Consider the following 23,991-nt stretch of genomic DNA (forward strand, 5'->3'; position numbering starts at 1 on the left):
CTGTAATACAGTACTGTAATATGGATGTAGAAGGGTTGAACATTGTGTACATGGAATTTTATTGTGGTATTAGTGTCATGTGAATAAACTGTAGTTTTGAAAATATTTGCATAACTTTTCTTCAGTGTCAGGGATCCACAAACTATTTCATACATAATTAAAGGTGAGAGAGTTTGCCTAAAATGTAGGACTCAAAAACTATACCAAATTAATGGCAGTCTCTTAAGTAATCTAAGTGAATGTAATTTAATATTCTAAATTATATATTCTTTATTACATAAGAACATTCTTCCAAATTATAATTAAATTTCTCTGTTTACAAAACATCAGCACTTTTAGACAAAAAACTCGCACAAGTAAACTGGAACTATATACTAAACGCAACAATAATACGGCAAATAAAAATATAACCACGACCATTTATCGCAAACCAATATACTGGTCTCTCTTTATACCTGCTAACTCAGCAGACCCTTGGCCTTTTAAGGTATCGGCTTTTCGGATCCTAGTCTCAAGGGCTTATTCCCACTGCTCTGAAACTTCCGATATCTACAGAGAACTCAAAACACGTCAAACGTATAGCATCGGCACATGGGTACCACCAGTCTTTAATAGACAGGCTAACTGCCAACCAGCAATCTACAATAACAACCACCAACACGTGGGGTAACGATGCACAGCACAACCGGGTGGTTTTATCTTACGAACCGTCCCTTCAACAAATTTTTAGTAAAATCGCTAAGGAGTTGAACGTGCGCTTAACATATAAGAGAAAACAAAATATTTTCCGACTTTTGTCTAATGCTAAGGACAAGTCCGATGATAAGAAAGCGCCAGGGGTGTACCGCATACCTTTCAAGGACGAACGTTTCAATCGTCGGATAACATATATTGGATCTACGTATAGATCCCTTGAGGCTAGAGTACGGGACCACAAATATGATGTGTCGAAGCAGAAGTATAGTACTGCTCTAGTCCAGTATGCTACCGAACCCGGGATTTCCCCATGTTGGGATGAGGCTACTCTTTTGCATAGGGCCTTAGACCGACACGATTTACGCTCGTTGGAAGCTATTGAAATTTATATAGAAACCATGAAGGAAAACTGCATTAACTCCGATTATATTCCGATTCCACAATCGTGGAAGTATTATTTACAGTGCCACAAAGCACAACAATAATTGTATGTATAATTATTTTTCATCTTTCTGCTTTGTAAAAGAAAACAATTCGTTTACATCACGCTGATTTTTACAACGATATAATAATAATTTATGTATAGCGTTATTTTAAAATAATTATTTTTATGTTGTAAACGTAACGATTTTTATATCGTACGGTACATCGTTTAAATATTTAAAAATTTGGAACGCAGCTGTATTCGACGGTTAAAAGTTTTCAAATGATAGAACTGTTTTTTGTGTGTTTCATCCTGAGGGGGGACTCTAAAAGACGGCCGAAAACGTTCGAGGATTAAAATTTTTGTTCATTCAGTGCTGGAATTAGCGGTTAGGTGTTAATTGTTGTGATCAGCACTTTTAATAACACATTACAAGCTTTCAGTTGAAATATTCATAAAATATTCATTATTTTGAGAATATTTCACATAGTAACAGAAACAAAATAATGATGATAAACTATTTTATTTTTTAAACAGAAATATTTTAGGAATAGAATGTAAAAGTAATTGTTACAAATAAAGCATTTTTTAAAATATTTTATTTTATTGAAAATCTTTTATTTTTACAGGTTTAAGCCTATTTCAATAATTTGTTTAATTAAATTCCAAATATGAGCTGTCCTATCTAATAGGTAAGTTTCAATTATTCTATGCTCAATATATTTATGATAGTTAAAATTTCTATATACATTATTATTATATTTTCATTTTAGGATTAAAATTTATATTTGTTTAAATTAAATTCATTAAAAAATCTTTTAATTCTAAATTTAATGAAATTAACATCAGTTTAGGATGGCAGATTAACCATCTACCTTTAGTCAAAATTATTTTTTTTCAATGATTATTTGCATTTTTCATTGGATGTTCACCCTCTGATGTTCTAAAATACACCTATTTTATCTGGGTCATTTGGCTCGAGGTCCGTATAATATATGCCAGTGACTGTAATTAAAGTATTCCTATTTGGTGCTGTCTGGAGGGACGTGTAGCAATTGAAACTCAACAAAGTTTTATATTCTGACCTTTCTGGATACACAGAAGAGATTTCTGCCAGAAGAATATTTAGTTCCTAAATTTCATAATGCACACATACTATGGTCAATTTGAGTGTAAAACTGTTTTTAGCATATGGAATGTCTTTTGTATGAAGTTATTTAATGAAAACAATACCAATGCTGCAAGTATACTCCAAGAATACACCTTAAAAATGATTTTTTTTGCTGCTTGTATCATCACATATCCTGTAATGGTGAGATTTGAAACTAAATATTTTTAACATGTGCAGAAATGTCAACATACAAAATTTGGTTGAATTTGGACTGCTACATATTTGTCCAAACAGCATTGAATAGATTATCACATTCTGTATATACAGTACTGTACATATATACTGTACTGAATTTTGAACCTTGGTTTGAATCTTTTTTTCCAAGTAAATTTACAGAAAAACATTGAACACTGCTCATTTAAAAAAAAAGTTATAATTACTCAATTATTTAATTGAACTTTTTAATCAACATGACTTTAATGTTAAAACTATGTAAATGTTGATAAATTTGAATATTAAAATAAGTTGTAGCAAATGAAAATACAGTGGGTGATCGGTTAACGAACAAATTGGACAACGAACACATCACTGAACAAACAAACACAAGAAGAAGCTACGTAAAATAACGAGTACCGATTGGTCTTCCTTTGTCTTCAGGCAACAATTCAAAACTTTTCAGAGCGTGGGAGACGTCAACATTGACGTTCTACCAGTATATACTAATCGGATAATATTCCCCCGAACTTTGAAACTCTCCCTTGTAATTCCAGCCTTTTATATTTCTGACAGAAACAATTCTTTTACATTTTCTTCTGAAAAAGCAGATTTATGCTGATATCTGCTATTAAAGATCTTTTGAAGAAGTGGGAAGATGTCAGAACAACGGTCTTAAAATAGCATCCAAACCAGGTTGAGGTTAATAGGCCTAGGGATCTCTACAATTACAATGCTATTAATTACTTCTGAAAAATCATGAAGAAGACAGAAAAGCAATCAACATTAGACAGATTCTTTAACTCCCACAAATGGAAAAAACATGACATATACACAGTCTTGCATTTTTATTAATGTATTTTTATTATTACATATAAATAAATGTAGTAATAAAGTATATATATTTTATTTTTTGGGGGTCTCTAGAACAAATTAATCAAATTTCCATAGAAACCTATGGTAAATTGATAATTGGTTAATGAACAATTCAGATAGCGAACAAAATCTTGGAACTGATTATGTTCATTAACCAATCACCCACTGTATTTATTAATATAGAAATATGTACAAATAAAAAGTTAAGCTGTCATGCTTGAAATTGTAATTCTAAACAATATAGTATAACAACATGATAATATTAAAACTAAACTTAGCAAGGTTTGGGTTTTGAATGATTTTATTCATTTCTTTCAATAATTCTGTATTAAACAATATGTCTTGCTAACAGTAATTGTGCCCTTTTTATAATATACAGGGTGTTTTTTTTTAAACTGATGGTACTCAGAGACATTTGTAGAGCAATCTAACAGCCGGACTGTCGCCAAATTTGGGAGAGTGACTAAGGATGACATGGCAAAGAAAAAAAGTAGTACCTAAATTTGCCAGTAGGGGTGGATTTGGCACTGCTGTAGCGAAACAGCTAAGAATTTGCCTAAAACCCAGTTGCAATTAACAAACACATGAATGAATAATCAGACAGAGGTTTCAGTGCAATAATGAAAGTTTAATTAATCAGCAAATAACCTTCTCTCTCTTTCAATGTGACCACCATCCTGCTGGACAACACATTGCATCCTGAACACCGTGTTCTCTGAGGCCGAACATAACATGTCCGCAGGAATGTTCATCACAGTTTGAGAAATGTTGTCCTTCAAGGTCATCAAATTGGGGACACCACCTAGATAGACCTTGGATTATAAGTAACCTCACAGGAAAAAGTCACATGGGGTTAAATCCAGGGTTTAGAACCTTCAACGAGTGCAATCGCAACATCACTAACTGTCTGTGCAGACGCCGGTTTTTGCCCTCTACCAGGCCGAACTGCTAAGGATCCTGTCTCTTCAAATTTCTTTATCAAGTCTTTCAATGCATTAATTGATAGACGACCTCTGAACAGGTTGTTACAGGTTCTAAACTCACGAAGAGCGCCCAGTGCGCTCGATTGGTTAAGATAATAAAGTTTCACAAGCAACGCACACTGAGGTAATGAAAGATGCATGTTGAACTCTGCTGAAGTCTGGAATGCGCTTTGGACTTTTGTCCTTGTCTTTTAAGCTCCAATTAGGTGGCACTGCTGTCGACCACGTCATTGTGAATTTGGATTTTGAGGTGTTACCAGCGCGTTATGCAAATTCTTAGCTGTTTTGCTACAGCTGCGCCAAAGCCACCCCTACTGGTAAATTACTACTTTTTTCCTTTGCAGAATTTCTTTCCCATGTCGTTCTTAGTCACTCTCCCAAATTTGGCAACAGTTTGGCTGTTAGATTGCTCTACAGATGTTTCTGAGTACCTTCAGTTAAAAAAAAACAATCTGTATATATTTCTTATATTTCTTCAAAAATGCATAAATCATTATATCATCAGGTGACCAAAAAGTTTATGTGGTTTTTGAGGTTAAAATTAAAATGTATGTAAAAAGTGAATGAAAATATTTTATTCAGTAAAGTAAGCAACATCATAATCTACAACCTTTTCCCAACAAGATACAAGTTTATAAATATTATTCCAAAAATGTCCTGATCTATAAAAGTGAAGAAATCTTCACCTCCATTTCCAGTGCTGTTCTGTTTCAGAACTGTCAGTTGCACATATGATTGTGCTGATGGTGATATGTCTGGTGAATGTGGAGGTTGGGATAAATTTCCCCCCAACCAAGACTATGGAACTTGTCTCAGGTCTCTCATGCTGTGTAAGATTGAACATTGTCCTGAAAGAATACGGCACTTTTGCAACTAATAAGTATAGGCTTTTTTGCAGCAGTGCATCTTGAACTCACTGTAGTTGTGCTGAGTATACATCTGCAGTGATTGTTTGGCCAGGGAGAAGAAGCATATTGAATGATTCCAGCTGTAGTGCATCAGACACATAACAAAGTTTTTTTGAAGGATGTCAGGCTTTGTTGTATGTAGTAGAGATTCATTGGACAATATCCAATGATGGGAATGTTCGGTGTTGTAACATGTAATTTATTTTTCATCACACATCAACAACCAGTCCAAAAATGGTTCATTATTGTGTCATGAAAACAGTGACAACAGATCATGAACCTCTGGAGATTATTGGCACTTCGTTCATGTGAAACCCATTTACAGTAGATCCCCCTATAAAAGCGTTTCCTATAGTTATGATTCCTATAAAAATTGTGGCATTATCCGTAAACAACGGTAAAAATAACTCCTATAATACGTAAAACGTCATCGGGCAGCCGAACTACTTACCCGCCGTCCGTAGCGCCACGCTACGGAGAGATTTCTATCGTCTGGACAGTATTATATAAATTATATATAAATTAGGTACTGTACATTTAATTATATATTAATTATATATAAATTAGGTACTGTATATATAATTATATATTAACTTAATTTATTGTAACTTTATTATAATTAAATATATATTTTTCGCCGTCTAGCGTCACGCTACGGCGAGTTAGGCGACCTATCGTCTGTTTAGTACTGTAATTTTATACATTTCTTGTGAAAGAAACATTTCTTATTTAACGGCCATAAAAATTATTTATATTAATGATGTCTCCAAAGGTCAACGAAGTTTTCGCAGAAAAATAATATCAGAAATCGCGGCCGCAATTTGATGCGCTGTTCCGCGACGAAACCAAGCTTTAGCAACGAGCGTAGTCAAAGGGTACACACTCGGTAAGTAATCCTACAATTTTTTGTTTATAACGTAGTTTATACGGATTATTTTTTAAAAAATATACGTATTTTGGAAATGTTGAGTCGAATTAGTCTAGAATCGATTAATTTTATGAAAGAAAACCTTTCAAACAGCCGTAGTCCGTAAACTATGATTCCTACAAAATTGATTCATAAAGAACGGAACGTATCTACCGTCTTATAGGGGGATCTACTGTACTTAGTTTTCAGGCTTTTCCTAGGTGATGCTAGTGCGAATGATTCAGTTCATCTTCATCAATGATGTGCAGTCTTCCCTCATGAGATACATCTTCAAGAGACTCATCATCCAGTGCAAATATTCTGAACCACTTTTGGGCCATGTTCTCTCCAAATGATCTACATATCTTGCTTGCATTTCATTAGTGCCCAGTTTAAACTCATAGAGTAACCAACCACCCTCAAATAACAGCAGTCGAAGTAGCCATCTTTTCTTTACTCTTCACTGTTTCAAGAACTGCCTTTCATGCCTTCTTGATGTCACCCAATTCAGCATGACATGTTATTGGCAGTGTATCAATGCATGCACATAACTGCAACTTTGCCTGTGTAATTTTCATTAAAATAATATCAAAAAATTGCATGCAGTTTTTTCAGTCATCTGATAAATAGAAAGCATGATTAATTTTATCTATATGTTCAATATAATCAGGTGACTCCTCTAATCTGTGGCTAATCGAGATAACAAACCAATTTTGTGAAGATACAGAACCTCTGTAGTTCATAAAAACACAAATAATCCAATGTAATTACATCCCAAAAATCTGGCTTTTAGATATTTGGTTAAGGTTTGAATTTGGTTATGTATGTATGATAAAAATTTTTCTATTGTACTTAGAAACAATTGATTTTACAATTGAGTATACATTTGTTAAAATTTTGATTATGAAAGTTTAAGAAGTTTATCAAAATTATCAATATAAAAAAGAGGAAATTTCTGTCTTTTAGATGTTAGGCTTTTTAACCTATCAAAAGTACAAGCTGATATTTATTACTTTTATTTTATGTGTTATAATTAATTAATCTTATTATCTTCAGGCAATTGAATAAATCAAATTGGAAATTCAGAACTAAGCAGATGATGAAACATATGTGAAGGCTCCAGGCTCGTGCTATTATACAATGTTTGAAGGAGAAGTTCTAGAAACTCAAACATTGATTGGTGTTGAAAAGTTTGGCTCAGAATATCTGGTATGACAAGCAATTTGCCAGCATGGATTGAAAGTTTGTCATTTGTAACAAAAGGAAATATTAGTGCTGAAATTTATATTAATGAATGTTAAAAAAGGAAGATGATTTTTTAAAGAAATTGCAATGGCCATACTTAGTTTTGGCCAGATTTGGCAACAATACACTATATAAAATTCACAGTAAGTTGGCTGGAATGGCACAGAATCAATTTTGTACCTCAAGACACATCCACCAAACATACTACAATGCCAACCAATAGAAAGATTTTGATGTTTTGTAAAAAACAGAACAAAACTGAAAAAGACATTAAAAGTTTTTCTCTGAAGTAGAAAAGAGCAGTCACAATGATTGAAGGACGTACTGTCAAAAATCTTATGGAGAGCATTCAAAAGAAACTTCAGAATGAATGGAGCAAAACTTACATATTCAGATTTAAATAATTATAACATTTATTTTGCATTAAATAAGACAGTTTAAAAAAAAAAAGAAACATATTAAAGTTTAAAAAGTTACCCATGACACTACAGTAGAAGGACGTACTGTCAAAAATCTTATGGAGAGCATTCAAAAGAAACTTCAGAATGAATGGAGCAAAACTTACATATTCATATTTAAATAATTATAACATTTTCTTTGCATTAAATAAGACAGTTTAAAAAAAAAAAGAAACATATTAAAGTTTAAAAAGTTACCCATGACACTACAGTAGACCCCCCCCCTATAACGCGGTAGATACGTTCCGCTTTATAAGAATTTCGCGTTATAGGAATCCTCAAATANTTTGAAATTTTTACATAAATTATAAAATTTTTTTCATATTAAGGCTTCATATAGAGCAGTAATGCTGGAGGAGAATTAGAGTTGATTCTGTTGCATATATTTGATGCTAATAAGCTTAGAATTAGAGTAGTTTCATTAGAATAGTCCAAATAAAAAGCAATTTATATTGGGATCACTCTGGAAAATTTAAAAATATCACCAACCATTTTGTCAGTTTAAAAAAAAAATTTTTTTTGGGCTACTTCAAATTATCTATTGCCACTAGTTTTACTTATGAATACATACACTTGCATTATTAATTAGTATCATTTTGGAGTAAGGAAAGCAAAAATAATGTGTTAAGCTATCATTTAGAAATAGGAATAATTCCAAATAACACATTTTATCATAATGTTTAAACAGCACAAGTTCAGAACTTGTGAAATACTGTTTTATTTTAGTCTGCTGAAAAAGAATCAAAGTGAAAAAAGTTACCCACAAAAAATCCTCAATTTGGAAATGCTGGGTGGCATTGCACAAAACTGCCTTTGCTTCTCAATGTCACTTCCTACCTTTCTGCCTGAATTTACCACATTATGTCATCGGACTCCTCTTATTGCATGGAAGCTTGACATTCTGTTGTTTTTCCTGAAGTGTGATTTTTGACTCAATTTCATGCCGAATGTCAAAACAAGCAGAATAGAGTTTTTATCGCCACTTTAATAAAAATACTGCCAGGTGATGGTTTTGGCACTATTCAAAGCAGCCCCTGCTTATGGGCTGTCCATTAAATGCATTTACAGTTTTTGAACCTCTTACTCCCTTTCATGTACAACAGTGTACTTTTGGCAAATCCCCTCCCCTTTAATTACATGTGCAATAGTTCATGGTTCCCCCAATATTGAAGAAATGACTTTAAAAGGTTTCTTTATATCTATAGAGCATAAAGTTTAAGAAGAAAAAGTATTTTGTGATATTTTTTAAAAGAGGAATTTTTATGTGAATATTCTGACTTTTCTAATATTGTATTCTATAAGGCTAAGTGCCTATCAGTAAAAACAGCTAACAAGGAGAGCTCACAATATGGTCATCACAGCTTTTAATGATATTGTTTGTGTGGATAAACCTTGGTATGAGCCTTTATTGAGCAAAGGGAAGAAAGTGTGCTTCTGAAATATTTTCAAGAAAATTAAAATTAAAAAATCCCAAGGGACTTGGGAATCATCATCGAAAGATTTTGGAAAGCATACTCATGTGCTTGACTGCAAATTACAAGATTGCTAGTTAATCTCTGTGAGTAAACCTATTTTTAAATCAATATAATTTTTACATTAGATAAAAAATTGTAAATTACATGGGTTTACACATTTTACTTTTTATTAAAAATGTGTATTTTATATTCCTTAAAATTTTGTTTTTGGAATTGTTTAAAATATAAAGTTTGTTTATAAAACTGAAATAATTAATTACATTATAGTTTACAATTTTATTATTCTTATTTTATAACTTTAATGTATCTTTACTTGTTTTATTAGTTATGAAAAGGGAAAATACAGTGGGTGATTGATTAATGAACATAATCTGTTCCAAGACTCTATTCGCTATCCGAATTGTTCGTTAACCGATTATCGATTTACCATAGGTTTTAATGGGAATTTAATGAATTTTGGAGACCCCCAAAAATAAAAAATATATACTTTCTTACTACATTTATTTATTGTAATAATAAAAATGCATACATACACAGTCTTGCGTTTTTATTAGTCATGTTTTTTCCGTTTGAAAGGATTAAAGAATCTGTCTAATGTCGATTGCTTTTCTCTCTTCTTCAGGATTTTTTCAGATATAATTAATAGCATTGTAATTGTAGAAATCCCCAAGCCTCGACCTAGTTTGGATGCATTAAGACCGTTTTTAAGACCGTTGTTCTGACATCCTCCCATTTCTTCAAAAGATCTTTAATAGCAGATATCAGCATTAATCCTCTTTTTCAGAAGAAAACATATCTCGCCGAGTTTCTTGGCATTATTCTGTTGTCAGATCCATTTCAGGTTCCATTATGAACTCTTCAATGTTCTTTATTTCTCAGATGTGATTTTTGTTACTGTGTTAGCTGCTTGAGTCTTCTTGATTATACAGTATCTTTCTTAAATAAGATTGAACTCCGGCCTACTGTAGACCTATTCACGCCATACTGCCCAGCAACTTTAGGCATCTTCTGCCCACTCTCTACCTTTGCTATTATACTCTCACCTTTCAAAAAAAAAAACAGATGCAAAACTTAATGAGTGCCTACCCGACAGTCTCGTGAATACATAAAATAATTGTTTTTGTCAGAAAAATAAAAGGCTGGAATTTCAAGGTAGAGTTTCAAAGTTCGGAGGAATACTATCCATTCGGTATATACCGGGTTGAGCATCGATGTCGACGTCTCCCGCACTCTGAAAAGTTTCGAATTGTTGCTCGAAGACAAGGGAAGACCAATCGGTATTCATTATTTTACATCGCTTCTTCTGTGTTTGTTCTGTGGGGTGTTCGTTATCCGATCATATGTTTGTTGTCCGAACATAAAAATCTTTCTCGAAAGTGTTCATTATCCAATTTGTTCGTTAACTGATCACCCACTGTACTTAGTTCCAGCTTTAGGAGGTAATAACTATATTTTATAAACACAAAATTTTACACCTTCCTCGTAATTTCCAGCATTTACTGTTTAAAAAACAAAACATTTTTTGCTACTTACAGTGGCCTGTGTCAGGTTAAGCAGATTCTACTTATGATGTATAAACAATAAGAAACTAGAGAAGTGATATTGAGACATTTGTTTACTGTCACTCATAACAGTTTATTTAATTAATTTTGAGTTTATTTTGTTAATATTTTGAGTAACATTTTGAGTTTATTTAATTAATTAGAATATTATGAATAATTTAACATTTTAACATTCCCAAAGTAAAAAATTTTACNAGATGCATAAAATATAAATAATAAGGCCAACTTACTTTTCCTGAACGAAATTAATCTTACATTCGAGTTATTTTAACTCAAATGCATGCTATTGCCCGACTCACCTTTCTGTTCTTTCAACCCTTCAAGAAGTCATCTAAGGCTAGACTTACTAATGACACTCATCGTCCACCTCAACCCTCTGTTGCTTGAGAAGTGCTACATGCAGAGGTAAGAATATACTTCATGGCATGGCAGCAATATCTAGCGGTAGAGCTACACGCGAAGTCCCGCCCACTTCAAGACACAGCAGCCTGTTTAAGGCAGCTGCTGTCCATAAAACTAATTCCACACTAGCAGAAAACTTTTAACTGTCTCATGACTGGGACAAAGGGTTTGCATTCTGCGGTTTTTCAAAACCCGTAGATTTTATGACACGTGGTAGAAAAGAACTTATAAAAAGAGCTGTTCAGATTATGCGGATTTTTATTGCTGAATCAGCACCAAGACACTAATAAATGAGGTCTTACACAATGAATTTGATCATCGTTAAAGTTCAAAAAAAGGTTTTTGGATAACACAATCATTAGAAAGTTTTTATTTGTGCAATTTGATTAAAATATTTTGTCAAAATTGCATTGATTTGGAAAAATTTTACTTTTGCTTCAATTGTTTTATACCTTGTGGTGGAGGGCATTGCAAAAACTTGTTATAGAGTTGCTGATGCAATAAACAAATTCAATGCACAGTAGTCATTTTCATTGCCTTATGAATGGAAGTTTCCAATAAAAGGCACCAAAGGTATTCAAAGAACAATTTTTTCTGTCAAACAAAAAAATCCCTATCATGGGAATATTTTAGTGCAAACTGCATTTCAATACAATAAAAATTCATTAAAAAAATGAAAAAGCAAAGTTATTATGAACTTTTTACTGCCCTGTGTATTGAAAGTGAAAAAAAGAGACTTTATCTTCACTTTCTGCAAAGTATTACATGCCAACAACTCTGGAATCAAGTGCATGGACAGCATTAATGCATAGCTTGTGGCTGTGATGGTACATATGTGGGTGACAGGTTTTTGAAAAACAGTGGTACCAGGAGAAAATCAGCTGCCACTTTTGCTATGTGTAGTGGCATTGGCATGTCACGGAAATTGGTGTCAGACCAATGGACATAGTTCAATGAAAATGACTACTGTGCATTGAATTTGTTCACATTTAGCTGCCCAGTTAAGATGAAATATGCCTCATTGATCTAGAGCAGGGGTCGGCAAGCTTTCAATGCTGTTATGACGAACTCAAGTTATAGTGTTATTCTGGGTGCGGACATGATTCTATCAATTTTATTACTGTATATATATATATATATATTATCAAAATTGGTCCAGTTATAATAACTTCAAAAATATATAATTTTGAAGTCCAAGTTGTTAAGTGAAGTTAAGTGACACAGAGCATAAACTCATGTGCTGTAATATAAATATGCAATTTTTTTTTTTTTGTTCTATAAGCATTATATAGCACAATAATGATCACTTGGCACAATTCACTTCTTTATTTCAACAGAATTGAAATAAAGAAGTGAATTGTGCCAAGTGATCATTATTGAGCTATATAAAAATTATAGAACAAATATAATAGATACGACACAGTTTCAAAACATGGAAGAATAAATATACAAGCAAGAGATAATGTATCATGGCCTGCACTGAACTATGATTTCCATTTAAATGTGTAATTAACAATTAAAATATAATCTTTACTACCTTTCTATTCAATCTGTGAGAGTTGAAATTGGAAGAAACTTTATTATTAAGGAAGAAACTTTAAATTAATATAATATTTTGTTGTTCAAATTCAGATAATTTTTCAAAAAAATTACTGATTACTGAAATTCGGCAATTAAACTGTTTCCCACGGAATTAGTTCCTTGTTGGAAGTGACACATCAACTGTGTCACTTGAACTCAATGAGAAAAAAATCATTGATTAAACCTACTGGTAATGCCAAAAGCGGTGCCAGGGTATGTACTTATAAAATTTTAGTACCAATAAAAATATAATGTAATATATATAATGATTAAACCCAACATACTAAATCTTTGAATGAGTAAGTGGAAAAACCCAGAAGAGACCCCCCATATAAATTGGAGGGGGTGTTGACAATCAGCACTTTTTCTGTGAACCTTTTGTTGTGTGTGTGAGTCCCGACATAGCCACTCCTGAACTTTTAACCAAGATAAACACCTGACCTGACTTAACTTGGATTAAACCTTGAACACAATCTGCCTCAAGCACCTGAACTTTAATCAATGCCTAAACTTGACCTCCACGGGAATCCTTCAACAAGGACCTCATCAGACTCCAGGTATTTATCGCCACGCAAACCTCATGTAAACTCTCTCTCTCTCGAGCTGTTCGATAGTTTAGCGACACGCAATCCTGTAAACAGTCCTAATCCTGTAAATAATCTTTATAATTAAACTAGCTGCAAGATCCCGCTTCGCTGGGTTTTTATTTGTATGTAATAGTATAGTTTTTTTTATTTATATAAAAGACTGTTTTTCTAAGTAATCTAGAATGTAGCTGCAAGGACTTGCTTCGCTGGGCAAAAAGTAACAATAGTGAAGATTAAGATAATTACATTATAGCTAATCTTACCCGTTTTCACAAAATGCAAGAATTAGATCCCCCGTTTCCAGACTAATTAGAGAATTTTTACGTTTAGTCAAACGAACAAATTTCAACGTTTCTGGAACGTTTTCAATCGTTCTATAATCGAATCAATTCAAATTTTATGTTCGAATTTAATTCAAACAAATTCGAAAAAATCTAACAAAACATTCGAAATAGAAAGCCACTTTCAACTACTTTTAGCCTCATATCTCCTGCACCCTTATAGCTATCGAGACGCAACCACCCCTATGCACGAATGGAGACTTGGGGCTACCACCACATACAAACACCATTCACGTGCGATGTGTAGTTTTGGCGNAGAAAGCCACTTTCAACTACTTTTAGCCTCATATCTCCCGCACCCTTATAGCTATCGAGACGCAACCACCCCTATGCACGAATGGAGACTTGGGGCTACCACCACATACAAACACCATTCACGTGCGATGTGTAGTTTTGGCGAAAAAGTGAGATATAGGAACATACATGTCCATTTTTATATATATATATATAGATGAGTATTTGTTAAATGAATAACCTTGTGGAGTGCATTTCTTCCGGAGTTCTCCTTCCGTCTCCAATCCGAACCTAACCTATTACGTACGCGACCGCTCCACGAGAACGAAAGTTTCTGTGTCTGTCCATAAAGATAGTGGTGTCATCCTGGTGCCAAAGAGGTACCGACCCTGCGGTCACAAATCAGAGTGTCACTGAAAATTGTCTTGTGTTCCATAGGTTGATGACCCCTGGTCTAGAGAATTTATAATAGGAAATTATCATCCTCCATCGGTTCAGGAATTCCTGAGCAAAGGTCTGTTCTGTAACATTTGTATTCAGTGAAAGTGGTACAGGAACATTTGCAGTGTTGACAGTGGCGTGCTGTCATTGGAAGTGGTGGAAGCGCCGCTTCCCTTGTATTTTTTAAAAAATGAATACATATTGTATGATTATTTTCATATAATTAAAATTACATAATGCAGTTATAATAAAATACAGTAGAGTCCCAAAAACTCGGCACTCGATAACCCGGCCACATCCTGGCAGGGCGAAAAAACCCGTAGTTAATTTTCACTATAGACAGCTTTATGCCTCATAAAGTATTTTTCTGAAGTCTGTCTTATCAGGTAAATTACTGTACACTGTGTATTCATTAATTTTCATTTTCATGTAGTAAAGGCCTTCATAAAGTATGTACTTTTCCTTTGTTTAAGGGTATTTAGGCAGTTTATTCTGTTGTATTCTCATGCAAACAATACATACAAGTACAGTACAGTATTTTCTGAGGAAACACTCGTACTTATTCTTTTTTAACCCCATTCTCGATAACTCGGCCACCCTTCTGTCCACATTAGGCCGAGTTCTACTGTATTATCTTATTACAAATTTCTATACTATTGGGTTGTTCAGAAAGTAATTTCGTTTTTTTCCATGGGAAAAAACACAATATTTTTATGATAAATAAATATTTCATTGAATTATATATTGACCATTTTGATCAAATACCTGTTGTCATTGTTTCTGGTAGTAGCATGATTTCACATTCATAAAAGTTTTGATTGTTGCTTACAAAAAACTGATCCAAGTGATTTTTGACATTGTCATTTCAAGTAAATGTCTTACAGTTTAAAAAAATTTGTATAGACTGGAACAAGTAATAATCTGAGTTTGTTCAATCTGGCAAATATGGTTGGTGTGATAGCATGTCCCATCTAAAGTTATAACAGTTTCTGACAAGTTACCAAACTTTTGTAAAATTTGACGTTATTGTGGTAAAACACTACACCTGTTTTGTTGATCAATTTTGGCCGCCTTTTCTGTTTGATGATATTACTCAATTTGTTTACTCGATGGCAGTACACTTTCGAATTAATAGTTAAATTGTCTGGTAAAAGCTCCAAAAAAAAAATTTCCTTAAAATCCCACCAAGAGAGCATCTCTCTTTAAGAACATGTGGAACCCATATATCAAGCTTTGAAACAAAATCAATTTGTTTCAAGTAATCATACAGTTCAATTTGACAAATTTAATCTCTTAGTGATTTCATATGTTGTTATTCGGCAGTTTGCTTCAATCAGTACCTTTATTTTTTCATTGGCTTCAACTGGCCATCCAGAACGTGGTGCATCTTCAATATTGAAATTGCCAGAACAAAATTTTGTAAACCAGTTTTGGCACTGTCGTTCTGTCAATACATCTCTGTACACATCACACAATTTTTTTCTCGCTTGAACAGCATTCTTACCTTTTCAGTAATAAAAAAGCAAAATATGCCGGAAATGCTGCTTTCAATCTTCCATATTTGATGGGACACAAAAAATAAACATTTGCACAAAATCAAACAAAATTTTTTACAAATAAGCCTTAAAATGCTAGCTGTCAAAATATATAATGATAATATGGTTTAGAATGATAATGGTGGGAAAAATACAACTAATCCGTCTAGTGGTAAAAAAAAGACGAAATTACTTTCCAAACAACCCAATACATGTGAAAAAAAACGATAAGATTTTTACTGTATATTTTGATATCAGTGGCAGAATGGAAGCGCTGTATTGTCAGCTTTCAAATAGCCAGATTTACGCATGCACTTTACAGAGCACCAACCTTACCTGGTTTAGCCGGTGGAAGCTACACACAAAATGCTTTCCATTTGTGTAGTAAAGTATTCAAAAACACTAGATTTAACCTGATTCATCTTAGCTATTTTGTACAGATTTTTGACAAAAATTTATATTCAAATACAGTAATTAGTGATATGCAAAGAAAGATCACAAAGTAGGGAAATTATCATAATGAGATCTTGCATTAGAAGAGGCTCTTATAATGTAAAATAGGAGGTTAATGATTCTATTAGAAGAATAGTATACAGTAGATCCCCCTATAAAAGCGTTTCCTATAGTTATGATTCCTATAAAAATTGTGGCATTATCCGTAAACAACACTAAAAATAACTCCTATAATACGTAAAACGTCATCGGGCAGCCGAACTACTTACCCGCCGTCCGTAGCGCCACGCTACGGAGAGATTTCTATCGTCTGGACAGTATTATATAAATTATATATAAATTAGGTACTGTACATATAATTATATATTAATTATATATAAATTAGGTACTGTATATATAATTATATATTAACTTAATTTATTGTAACTTTATTATAATTAAATATATATTTTTCGCCGTCTAGCGTCACGCTACGGCGAGTTAGGCGACCTATCGTCTGTTTAGTACTGTAATTTTATACATTTCTTGTGAAAGAAACATTTCTTATTTAACGGCCATAAAAATTATTTATATTAATGATGTCTCCAAAGGTCAACGAAGTTTTCGCAGAAAAATAATATCAGAAATCGCGGCCGCAATTTGATGCGCTGTTCCGCGACGAAACCAAGCTTTAGCAACGAGCGTAGTCAAAGGGTACACACTCGGTAAGTAATCCTACAATTTTTTGTTTATAACGTAGTTTATACGGATTATTTTTTAAAAAATATACGTATTTTGGAAATGTTGAGTCGAATTAGTCTAGAATCGATTAATTTTATGAAAGAAAACCTTTCAAACAGCCGTAGTCCGTAAACTATGATTCCTACAAAATTGATTCATAAAGAACGGAACGTATCTACCGTCTTATAGGGGGATCTACTGTATAGTACATAATAAGTCAGTCCATTTATACAGGACCATGAAGTCAGTAAAAAAGTGTCAATGTATGTTTACATTCTGCTGTTGAAACTGTACTGGGAGCCATCAGGACAACTACATGAAGTTGATGTAATGTATGTAAAATACAAAATATACATTAACAACAATAATAAATTAGATTGTTTCATATTAAAAAGCTTCTTACCTGTATTATTTAATTACAAAAACCTGTAGATACTTATGACTAATGAACAGGCTTATTACACATCCAGCCTATTTAATTAACTTTTCCCAAAATGCATTTTGGCCTTATTGGCCTTTATCAATTAGGTGACATACAAAACAGTCTATGGTGACAATTGCCAATATTACAATATATGTTAATAGTACAATTATTACAAGTTATTACATACACATTATTAATAGGATTCTAAAATTATTACTAGAACAGTAACACGATAATACTAAACAAGTCCAGTAAAACCTTGGGAATAGTTCCTGTCTTATTTAGAGTAGTGGTAATTTCCTATTTTGTGTATGCAATAATTTGTAGTAATTGTACTATTATGTAAGGTTGGCAATTGTCACAATAGACTGTTTTGTATGTCACCCAATTGGTAAGGACCAGTAAGGCCAAAATGCATTTTGGGAAAAGTTAATTAAATAGGCTGGGTGTGTAATAAGCCTGTTCATTAATCATAAGTAACTAAGTAGATTGTTTTAGTTTCCAAAAAAATATTTTATACTGAATCTTAAAATTATAATGAAAATAAATTAGGAAATTCACCTGTTTTTTGTCATAATATTAATTAATACTGGAATTGCATCCATTAAACAATTATTTAATTTTATCAGAATATGCTCATCTGTTATATGCTTGTAATTAATGTATAGGCTTTTTTGCCAAATCTTAACATCAAGTAGGGCCTATTAAAGAATGTATTTGATATTTATAGTGATGAATAATCATTAAACCTACATAAAACAAGTTAGATATTACTAACATTAATAATTCTTAGAAAAATATTGAGTAGCAGTTGTTTTAAGTTGATTGTCATCATCATCCATTATTGTCCACTGTGGGATATAGGAAAAGAAGTCATTGGATCCTGAGTTTTCTGCATCCAGTTCACCTCTCCATTGCATTCTTCCTGATCTTGGGGTTCATTCTATTACTCTCTTTATCCATCAATCATCTGTAGCTCTTTCCACAAGCCCAGCCCAACCATGTTTTCTCTCTCTAACCCAGTACATGTAAACTGTTCATTACCCAAATAATTGGCCCAATAATAAATTGTCATAAAACCAGACCACTACCATAAGAGATGAGCAAAATATACAAGCTGAGTATAATTAAACTGACAGTACTTAGAACATTGTGGAAGACAATCTGATGGATGCATTGAAGTGGGACTTTGTGAATGTCTTAATGAGATTGTGGGGAAGAAGATTCAATTTGTTTTTTGACTGCTGGGTGGCAGCACTATACATAAAAAGCTTACAGGTAGAAAACATGTTAACGTGCAAATCAATTAATCATTCCATTGATGTGTAGTGATTAGGAAATTGGCATCATACCATAGGGATTGCAGTTTTTGAATACCAAAAAATTGCAAATTCAGTACAAATTTTCAGCCATTTACATGTACAAAGCCATTTACATGTTTTGTCTGGCATTCAACATGCTATAAAATGATTCCTATATAAAGATCACTAAAAATGGGAATCTCTAAGAAAGATCATGCTTGTTTAGTGAAATGCTATTGTGAGGACCCGAACAGGGGTCGACTGAGAGGTCCGAATTATGGGTTCGATCGAAAATAAAAAGCTCCTTTTCAGACGCTAAGGAAACGGATTAGGTGTCTCGATTGAACAATGCAATTGGTTTTTTTCGGAAAATTAGTTAAACAATGGAAACGGAGAAATTCGAGGAAAACGCGACGAGAGAGAGGATCATATTCAGTCGCTATGTTAACCTCTCCCGCGCCCTCCATTAGGTTTCGAATTGTCACCAGGTGACAATGAGAGACCAATGGAGAGGCGACTGCTGTAAAAAAATCTATAAATTTGTGCGACTCAAGAGACGAAGGTTCTTGGTTCGTAGTTTTTGGTTCTTGGTGTTTGGATACGCAGTGTGTCGTCTCATGGACGGTCGTGCTCCAGATCTCAGAAAAAAAAAGACATTTTGGAACCTCGGGGAAGCATCGTTCTCTGGGTGCTCCTAGCAATCGACAGATTCGTCGGATCGTCCGCGAGAAGCCGCCGAAAGCCGTAATCAACGCCCCGGGGCCCACCGAGTGTTTCACCGACAGCGTCCATCCACTAGTGACGAAAACCGACTTTTACGAACTTTATTTCGAACTTTATCCGTGCGCTTTGGGGTGCTACCTCGTCTAACAAGTAATCTGTAAGGAAAATTTCTATGTTTTATAAACGGTTACATGGTAAACCTGTCTCAGGCAGTCAGTCTGCGCCCACACGACAGAACAACCGCTCGGCTGTCGAACACCTCACCCCTAATCGGCTGACCTCACACTATTACCAGAAAGGCTGTAGTGCTCCAGCAGCTTTGCATGAATATTGTTGTATGGGGAATATTACAAAGGATCTCTTTCCATAAATGGACTGAAAAATATGATTCAAAAATTTGAGGAAACTAGTAAGTTAGCTGTGGTTCCAGTTAGCTGTTGTGGAGGCCCAGGTGTAATCTGAGCTATTCAGTGTCTGGCATGTATCCCAAAATTTGCAACTTCCAGTGGCAACTATTAGAAAAATCCTAAAATTTATCCTGAAATGGTAGCAGATTCAGAGATTGCAACAGTTAGAACCATGTAACCCAGAAAAAACCTATGACTTCACTTTGTAGTGAGGATTCAGCTAGACTATATGTGGCCTTCAGATGTCTTATGGACTGATGAGGCTCACTTTGGAGCTGTGAATATGTTGAACTGCCAATTATGAGTATTTGCATATCCACATTCTATGCACCAAGTTACCTTGCACTTCGATTATATTACTGTTTGGTGTGGGTTCACTGCAAACATCATAATTGAAGAGGTGTAATGCCACAAGGCTCCATGCTTTGGACACTGAATGGCGAACGTAATACAAATATTCTTCGCAACATTATCCTAGCTTTGCAAAAGAGACATCATACTTTTAAACATCATAACTTTCATGCAAGATGGAATACCTCCTCATATTCGTGTTTTTCATGAACTATAGAGGGCACTGCATTTTTACAAAATGGCTATCTTATCTGGGTCGCCTGTAACTAGTAATGTAAAATTAATCATATATTACTGTCCGATAAATGATATATGCTGCTCGTAGCTGATCGAGAGATTTTATAGAACAATTATTGCTAGCGGGACACATCATTATGTGGTATGGAAACAAACGAGCGAGATTGTTCTATGCATATTTGTGCCCTTTGTGTTAAAAAACATCAGCTTTGACATCTATCCTATCAGGGCCAGATTTACAAAAAGCTATGTAAGTTGTTGCTTAGGGCCTCAAAATTTGTACAAAAAAGAAAATTGGAGTCAAATTTTGTAATAAACATTTTTTTACAAACCAACAAAATATACTTTACTTTTCATTTTGTGTAGTATTTCATTAATTTTTTTCCCTAAGAATTAACATGAGACCTTTTTTTAAAAAAATCGATAAAACCAATTTAAAAAAGATTTTTAACGGCATGAGTATAAAAATTTAATTAAATTCAGTTATAAAACATGACACTAGTGAAACCTCTCGTCTTTTTATTCCAATATCCGTATTAAATCGGAGACATGGTCTGATTTAATTCTTTTCTTTTTACGATTGACTTGTAAAATTGTGAAGGGTTGGTAAGGAGCCTTGCATAGTTCAACTTAGGGCTTCGAAATGCTTAAATCCGACCTTGTCTCCCACACAAAATTACTAGTATTTTAAACTTTAAGAAAATGTTTTAAAATTGACAGTGTAACTTGTTCCTGTAAAGCTGGACAATCGGGAAACTGCCAATTCTTAACAGTCTAGTCTACTTTTTCGGAATTCGGAGAAGCTCATAAATATGACCATAAATATAATCATCTGTTTTTCGTGTGGGAATAGACGAAAACTTATATTAAGCTCCCGTAAGGCTTTTAAATTGCAATTTGGAACGCAACAGTAATCTTTGCTTTTTTCTATCGCTTTTCGTCTTTACTGCTGATAATGCACAAGAATGAATCAAACGATCCAGATAGAATACTTTTTGTTTTTAAACATCCGGTGAAAAATGCGAATTGCATAGATCAGTGATGCAATTTGCTATTTGGGGACAATAAAATGATTTCCCAACTGCTTGCCCACCCCATTCTCCAGATCTCAATCCTTGTGACTCAACTGGTTAATGGAAAGAAAGCACTTTTTGCACTTCTTTCTGTTACACAGGTTGGATAGTCTCTTGCACAGAGCTATAGTGGCGTTTGTACTGCATCATGCCATATAAATATGCGAGAGCAGTCTTTTCACGATTGCAGCTGCTTGTTTATGCTTCAAGTCTCCATATAGTGCTTTGGAACTGGCATATGAAGTAAGTTGCATTAATATCCATAGATATCGAGGAATGAAATTCTCCTGGCAATCTGAGTGACATCCCCATACACCGACTCTGCAGTTAGGCTTCAGTATCTTTCACTGAAGTACCAAAGCACCATCAGAAATCAGTAAAATGGACCTTTAGAGAACTGGGATCACAGAACATTTCAAGTGACCTACAGGCCAAAAATCAACTGTTGGGAATGCCACATTTAGATTAAAGTATTGAAGTTTAATAATTTGATACATTTAGGTTCAAAATTTTCTTATTTGTTCTCAGATAATAATATACATGTTTTTGTTTACAAGAAACAAATGTATGTCAAATGATATTTGATTATTTTTTTAATTTATTAAATTAAAATGAAGAAATCTGATGACATTTACAAACACTATCACATTTTCTTTCATTTGAAAATTGTTCAATGCTAGATATGTTGATGACAATTACGTCATGTACTGTACCGACCGGACCGAATGGACTTCTTATGGAGTTTCAAGAACAAAGCACACGGCTTCTCTGCAGGTAGAAAAGCAAAGTTATTTCCGGACACACTTCCTGGACCTACTAATTAGAGTATAACATGGACAGCTGACAATGAAGACATGTTATAAGCAGGGCTGTGGAGTCGGAGTCGGATGGTAAGGAAAAGTCGGAGTTGGAGTCGGTAGATTTTTACGCGACTCCACAGCCCTGGTTATAAGACACCTACCGTCCACTCTTCATTCCGGTACAATCTCATGATCCATTTGCTTACACGAAGGTGACCTTTAGAGCTCTAATTAGAAGAGCTTTCATGCATCGTTCCTTATCACAAGATATGGAAGACAAGTTACGTTACATTGCAGCGTTAGCCAAACAGCACGCTACTGCATGGCCCTAATTAGGGCACTTATACAACAACAATCAAAACAATAGATACATAGATACACCATTACAATTGGGATATGTGACCTCTGTATATGTTGGATAGGAACTTTAACAAGTATCTTTTCAACATATACAGAGAGATTGCACAGTCCACTAAACTCAAGATAGCATATAGGAGAAGCTTACGGTCTTTTCGTCGATCAAGAACAAGGACCCAACAGAGAGGTCTCCTAAGGCAATGGCGTAGATACCCAATAAAATATCTACACCACTCCCTTACGAGACCACAGGGTAAACTGTTCCCGCGAATACTTTGATGCTACTGCCGCTAAAGCCTTTCCACGAGGATTAAGGAATACGAATATAGCGTTAAGAAAGGACTTTCAAACACTGTAACGGCTACCTTCACACGCGATAACAATGTTCGAGTCAAGATCGACACGGTGCACATTTACACCATTCTTCCAATCCGTACCCTGTCGAGTACCTCGAATGCATAGAAATCTAAAAGGCCTTTAAGAAACGTACAGTTATCAGTTATAGAGACGAATTCTCTTTCTTTGTCGTGGAAGACACTAAGAGCTCACATAGTTCTCCATAATAATAATATATATAAAAATAGCAATTATTATGTTTTAAATAACTTATTTCCTTTTTTTGCAGCTGCCATACTGGGCACGTGCAGGTTTCCAACTACCGGAAGTTTCGATTTATATTACATTCTATTTTTTAAAACATGTTTCATTTTGCACTCCGTAAATGTAACCAGAAGACGTGCATTTGAAAACGGAAGAAAGCCTTTGTTTTATTAAATTTGTCGGAGTTTTTTTTCTGGTTTTCGGTGCGATAGTGTTTATTTGGCAAAATATAGTTTTTTCTCATCTTCGTCACCTCATATTTGCAAAAATAATTTCTATATGCAGCATATTGTTAAAAATTCTTTTAATACATAACCACTAAAAGTAAAAATATTCTTAGAGTATTTTTTACTTGTTTTTAACTATCTACTTCCGACTTCGAGGACAATACAAGTCAAAAAGACAAACAAATGACGAGAAACAAACTAAACTTCCTTATTACCAACACTTTTATTCCATAAATGATATATTCCAAATGCATTTCGCCTCTCTAGTGGGCCTTATCAGTGAATATCCACTGATGTTTGTCTAAGAATATTTTTATTTTTAGTGGTTATTGAATATAC

At 33.9% G+C, this 23,991-nt stretch overlaps 1 long non-coding RNA gene across 6 annotated transcripts in view; it reads left to right on the plus strand.

Annotated features, from left to right (window-relative positions):
- The window catches only part of LOC111624654, a 61,089-nt gene extending 37,466 nt beyond the window's left edge, over nt 1-23,623 (plus strand). For 3 of the 6 annotated variants that reach the window (XR_002756613.1, XR_002756616.1, XR_002756618.1), the window contains 2 exons: nt 1,750-1,812; nt 7,175-7,783. This is a non-coding gene — a long non-coding RNA (uncharacterized LOC111624654). Of the gene's footprint in view, nt 1-1,749; nt 1,813-5,983; nt 6,014-7,174; nt 7,784-23,450 lie in introns of those variants that run through there. The other 3 variants (XR_002756614.1, XR_002756615.1, XR_002756617.1) reach the window with 2 other exon arrangements.
- Nucleotides 23,624-23,991: the final 368 nt, after the last annotated feature.

The sequence above is a fragment of the Centruroides sculpturatus genome, unplaced genomic scaffold, assembly GCF_000671375.1.
Source record: "Centruroides sculpturatus isolate CEXI.00-Female unplaced genomic scaffold, Cexi_2.0 scaffold263, whole genome shotgun sequence".
NCBI lineage: Eukaryota > Metazoa > Arthropoda > Arachnida > Scorpiones > Buthidae > Centruroides > Centruroides sculpturatus.